We start from the raw sequence: 6,866 nt of genomic DNA, 5'->3' as shown, positions 1-6,866 counted from the left end.
AAAAATCATCCAAGTCAGTTTTGAACAGTCACGCCTAGAGCTCGGAAGTGTATTGCAAACAAAAAAAAATAAAGTTTCTTTTTTTTCTTAAATTTCTTTTTTTATTTTATGTGACAGACGCATTGATGGGCCGTTCGGCCCATTGAAGTTTGGAAACTTTTGGCCTGTCGGCACTTAGGCTTTCTCGCAACATTGTGTATGGTACACCCAATATTTCTTAGGCAATCTGACCACGATATGCATCTCCTAGTCGCTATCTGTAACTTACACATCTATTGTCTCCCGTATTAATTAGATAAGCAATGCTTATCAAATTAAAGGGCATGTTGAAATAACATCCAAAACCACACAATAAAAGATTCTAAATTAAATATATTGATAATGCTGAAATAATAATGAAATATTAAGCACTCTTGCACTCTTAGAGAGATTAAGTGCTCTTGAAGAAATTTTAAGGGTACGGTATTGTCTATCCCTAACATTAATTGTACTTATTTTCAATTATCAATATGTTTAATTTGGAATTTTATGAATTCTGTATCACTTTTTTAGGACGCTTCTTATGTTATGATCGCACGTACTCTGATGATTCTTTTATGCAATTCACATTTTCAATGAGTGTTTCCAAGATAAAATATTGTTTTTTAAATATCAAATTTTAAGACCTAGAATGTTACATAACCGCTATTCAATTCATTTATTCTTGAAGTCTTGATTTAGCCAAGCTCGTACTTACATAGTGGAGAGACACCATAAATTGTTTTTTGAACAAAGAAATATTCTTTAGAAAACAATGTATAAGTGTGATTTTAAGAATGCGAAGGAAATTATTCCCGAATCCACATTCTCGAATTTTTGTGGTAAATTAATTCGTTTGTAGCTGTTTCCCCCGATACTCACAAGATAAGTTTAGTTCAAGGTCCTAAATCTACTAAAAGAAGTTTGTATACTGAAGAGTTTAAATTAATCTCTTATTAATATATTGTAAAGCATCCAATGTATAAACAAATATTCCGTAATTATTTCGGATTATAGCCAGTACACTTACATCATTGTTGTTGGATAAAAAACCATTGCTTTTCCTTAATAGCACTTCCAGTATTTTGAAATAAAGCGACAATTCCTCTAATTGTTGACGTTGCTTGATTTGGTCTATTTAGACGTATTTTTTTAGAAACTTCCAGATACGATAAATATCCATATTCATGTAAGAATGAATGTAATTAGTAATGGCCACTCGAGTCTTAATTTTGAATTCAGCATCTGAAAACTCCTGAAAGTCTTTGAAATATTGAAGGTCTTGAAAGTTTTCGAAGCCTTAAAAATCTTGAAAGACTATTTTGATGTTTTGAAAGCTTCGCGTGTATTTACAACTGCATTCCTGATATCTCGAACTTCCTAGATTTTTCTTAATATTTTATATCAATGATAGTGTTTGAATTAACCCTGATACAAATCTTTAATTTTTATAATTCAATTTCGTTCTCATTTTAAAGTTTGTAATATCTTAAAATGATGTTTAACATAAAATTAAAACAAAAAATTGTGCATCTAAGAGCACTTTTTTCATATGCTGCCCAAACTGAAGATATTTCTTAACGTTAGGAAAGTAAAATTGGGTTGAAAATGATCAAAAGAAACAGGATTAAAGCATTTAAAATCCTCGTAACACTAAACGCAAAGATTTCAAGGCCTATCTAGATCTTCAAAACTCTCAAAACTTCTAAGATTTCTAAGACTTTCAAGATTTTCTAAACTTCTAAAACTTCTCAGACTTTCGGAAGTTTTGAGGCAGCGTAGCTTGCTTGAAATAATTCGAATTTTTCGCCATATGCACATATTCAATGCGATTCGAAGTGCTTAGCAAGCCATAATTAAGTGTAATATGTTTTATGTTAAAACGGAATTAAGCGCTGCTCATGAATATTGAATAAGTAAGTGTTTATGAGACTATTGATCGGGGCCGAAGAGGGGTCTAGGCCCGAAAAACCTTAAAGGGCCGACAATGTGTGTAAAATTACTTAAGGAGTGATTCTTGAAACCAAAATAGCACAAAAATCAAGAATGAAGATGTTGCGTTTTCCGCTTCTAATTATTTATAATTAAAAATATGTTGAAATATCCCTGTGGGCGGCCTAACCTCCTTACACGAACCAAAGTAGATTAGCTCCGGCAACGGGCTGTACTGCGATCCTCAAATCGGACAATACATGGACAGCAGCTTACCTCGTACAAGCTGTAGAGAAAAAGATTATAACATTTCAAGACTAAACCGTACTGCGCGACGTTTTGTAAGAAAAATCGTAGATTAAACATCAAACCTACCCACTCATTAAAATCCACGACAGCATATTCAAAAAGAACAGCATGGAATTTTCAAGTAGAGAAGATTAGTATTTTCTCTAATCTGTTGCCGCCAGAAATAATTAATAAACGAAGGTACGTATAAACAATGTTTATATAAAGTTTACACATGCATGACGATAATCTTACCTGTGAATGTCCACAAAAAGATCACATACACATTAAGTATTCTTGAAATGCTACTGAAAGTGGTCGGATGCTATCTGGCATGAATACATATTCCATACAAATTACCGATCACTGCGTATGTAATGTGGACAGTGCATGTTGTATGTATTGTGCTTATTGTGTACTTTGTTTGCAAGAAAACAAAGGTTATATTGAATTTATACTATATTTACTGTAATATAAAACCATTGCTTTTTTTGTTACGACTTTTCTATGAACAGTCTTGACACTCCCGTCGCGAGTGTAATTTTTCTATGGACATCCATGGACGGAACAATCGCAGTGAGTATGTAAACCCTGCATAATCATTGTTAATATGTCATTTATTTATTGACTATTTTTGTTGGTAAGAATTAAAGGAATCATTAATGCTCTCTACACAGAAATTCCAATTTTTGATATGCTGTTATAAATTTCAAGGAGTAAATTTCTTACAAAACGCGCAGGTTTACGTGTCCGAATGCCATATACTTCTTCTGTATGACTTGTATGAAGCAAGCTACCATCCACGTGTCGTTCTATTTGAGGATCACTGTGTACCCCGCTGCTCGAACTGACCTACTTTCGTTCGTGTAAGGAGCTCTGTTAGCTCTGTTATATTTCGACTGATTTTTAATTGTGACTAACTTGTTGATAACTAAGAAACGAAGCTGAAAACGCAATTTTTTACTTCTGATTTTCTTTTTATTTTGGTATCAAGAATCACTTCTTAAATTTTTTTACATCTGCAGCCGTAAACCCTATATATTATAGAATTATGTATGTGTATTATGAAGCAAAAGTGCGAATAGGTTTGGACTTCGGTCCTGACCCTGTACTCTACCATGAGGATATTTAGGCTAATCCAAATGTAATTTTAACTCAAACAGAAATGAGTTTTTATGGAGTTAGATCTTTTACAAAGTGAGCTGCAGGGGGAGAGGCACATCCCATTTATTTGATTTACTATATGTACCCCCCGCTAAAACCTTCATGACATAATTCAGGCTGGTGATTTTGACAAGAATTATTAAAATCGGAGAAGGCTCTTTTTTTGTAAATATTTACTAAAAAAGTAACTACTATAGTAAGTGTTGTAAGTAATATAATTAATATAAGTAAGCTCGCCTTGCATTATGTATATTTAGTGACATAGCGAAAGATTTACTACATTAAATATTCTTCCAGATATTGAAAATCCTGATTATTCAGTGGGCTTTCTTTATATCAAGAGTTCTAAGTTACCACTCTTTTCTTTGATACTAAAAATATAATATAAAGAATCATACAAATTGTTGCATCTGATTTTCCTAGGCATATTGGAAATATATCCTAATACTTCTTGAATTATTTTAATAGTTCCTGGACGAACTGTCATTTTCCATAAAATGTTATATTCCTTGATGATGTCGCGCAACGTGCATGTAAATCGTTAATAAAATAATAGCTAATCAGTCGTAGTGATGGGTTGAACCAAACAAATAAACTCAATTGAGTGAATTTAAATTTAGCACGACATGAACTTTCATTACGCAACGCAGTGTAAAGCCGATGATGTTAACAATTTACGGTAAAATTATTAAATTTGATATACAGATTTTTTTTATAACAGATTCATTAGTAGACCGGCTACCTTACTCAATATCGTTAGTGGTAAGGTGATTATTTGTATACACAAGCTATTGTATCTTCACAATGATTCTTTGTGATTCTAATGATTATTTATCACTGCTAATTTTGTATACTCTTGTGAATGTCGATAGCAGTGGCGGTAATACATTAATTTAACGTATGTGAATCGCAACGCAGATAAGATAAGATGACTTTGTGTGTTGGAATGACTGAAATACACGAATTCCGTATTACAATTATTGTTTTTTCATTCTGGTCTTCGTTATAAGATATAGAGCTGCTAGTAGCATGTTCCACTTCATCCATGGTCTGTTCGGAATCATTATTCCAAACGTTTTAAATATTTTAACAAAACTTCTAACATTGCGATTTTTGCTCCAATTTTTTCGTTTCCTCCATTGTAATTGTAAGTCTTGATTTCTATATTATTATATATTCAATGTAGGGTAACTCCATTTACGACCCATGGCTCCTTTGAAACTTTTGATCCTGGTGATTAGCAGAATATGTTTCAATTACAAAACAATTGACCTTGAATTTCAAAATCAAGCGTTTTTGCATAAACTTTTTTTACATTACCGATCCGAAAGTGTAAAATCACGTTACGATCTTCTTTACACTTACTTTCCTTACACGTTCTAAAAATACACACTACTAATTTTACTAAAATATAAAATAATCACTGAATGAAACTCTATATACTCTAACTTAAAAATTATTGACTTGTGTTTGCAAATTACGAAAATTATCTTTGTGTGCGTGACCCGAATATACCGGGAATGCTATGCTATTGATGGGACGGGAAGAGATCAGATTGACTTGAGTCAAGCTCCAGAAGTATTTCGAAACTTGAGGATATCTGGATTCCCCACAAATTCGAGAACTCGAACTACGTTTTGGGACTAACTTTGTTGATACGACAATATTCTGAAATGTACAACGGTATAATAACTAGCTCCCAGGACTCTAAAACGTGATTTAGGTTCTCGAAATTTTCCGCAGTTCCAATATTCTCGAGTCTCGAAATACTTTTGGGACCTGTCCTAATTTCGAACCACATTCTCGAACCAGTCCGACCCGATATTTTTGGCTTCTCACCCATCTCTAACTATTACTGCTTTTTATTAACATTGATTAATGATTACAATTACTAACACGATTACTATAATGATTAACGCGTTAATGAATTTAATAGCAAGCTTTGTAGCTGAGTTTACACTTCATATCCTGTTTTGGTGTTGCATTTTCCCCTTTTTTTCGCGAGGAGGAAAAAATGCAATTACGCATACCCCGTGATGGATTACTGGGTTATGTGGGACTCGGTAGGTGGTGTAAACCGTAACCACTAATAACCCCTCCTCTATCTGCTCCTTTAACCGTACAAGCACCAACCCCGGAACCGCCTTACGGCATTACTTCAGGGTTGGCCTTATGTTAGTACCGCTCTTCTACACTCTCCTTCTTCTTCTCTCCTCTATCTTCTCTTGCGCCAGTCTAGACTTCATTGCTGTATTGCACAAGGCCTGGAACTTAGTCCACTTGTCCTCTTTTTCCACCGCTAGCCCGATCAAATTGTTGATTGTCAATGATGTGCCGAGGTGATTTTCCAACTCTGCCCTTTCCCTTATCCACCTGGGGCAGTGGAATGGCGCATGTTCGGTGTCGTCACCATCACCATCGCAGTCCCAGCAGCGGGTGTGTACCTCCTTCCTGATCATCCTTCGGTACACGTTAAAAATACCGTGTCCGGGCAGGATCTGCATAGTAAAGTGATCAATATACCTCATACGCCTCTTGAACGTGCAGATGTCCGCCACCAGCCTCTTCGTCCAGCTACGGTTGTGATAGTCACGCCACTCCTCCTTTCATTTATCCTCCATACGCTCCTCCACAACCTTGATCCTTGCGTAAAAGACCGAGGCCGGATCTTCTCTTGAACGGGTATCGTAACGTGACTGGAAATATTCTTTTTTAATTCGATATTTTTCAACTCGAAGCTCGATTGTATAGTAAATGGGCAACGTGTCTGTAAGCACGCACAGTGCTGCGTGGGACACTGTGCGGAATGCCGCAGATGATCTTATCAGCGCGGCCCCTTGCGCCTTCTTAAGAGTATTTCTATTCTTTTTCTTCTTTATCGTCTTTGCCCATATAGGCGTCGCATAGAGCACCCCCGACTCCCAAACTCTATAATAGAGCTTCCTCGCAGAGCCGGTGGGACCGTTTACATTGGGCAGCAGCGATCTCAATGCTCTGGGGGCATCGGCCTTACCTCACACTTTCTCCAAACAGTTTTGCCCGGGCAACCGAGGTAAACAGACGTGTGCTCCGGTGTAGTGAATCAGAGAAGTATTTCAGAGTTAAATAAAATTAATGATTAGTGATAGTGAGGGGAAACCCAGCAATGCAGCAGCAGATACCAACAATTAAAATTGCAACAAAAGGTGAAAGATATTATATAAATAGGTTGGTAGATTTGCCAGCCCTAAACCAACAACAACAAGTTAATAATAATCAAAATATAGACATAGAAGAAATGAATGAGCAGCGAAGACAGGAGGAGTACAGTCAAGATAATGAAAAATATTATCAGGATGAAAACTGGAAGATACCAAAAAACAACAAAAAGCGTAAAATAAAACCAGATACAGAAAAGCAGCGATGGCTGCAAGAATTACCATTAAGAAATTCGTTCAGCTCATTAACAGAAGAAACAGACGTTG

The sequence above is a fragment of the Bombus pyrosoma genome, linkage group LG1 (assembly GCF_014825855.1).
Source record: "Bombus pyrosoma isolate SC7728 linkage group LG1, ASM1482585v1, whole genome shotgun sequence".
Taxonomy (NCBI): Eukaryota; Metazoa; Arthropoda; class Insecta; order Hymenoptera; family Apidae; genus Bombus; species Bombus pyrosoma.
The sequence above is the reverse complement of the archived record's forward strand: the minus strand, read 5'-3'. Positions refer to the sequence as shown.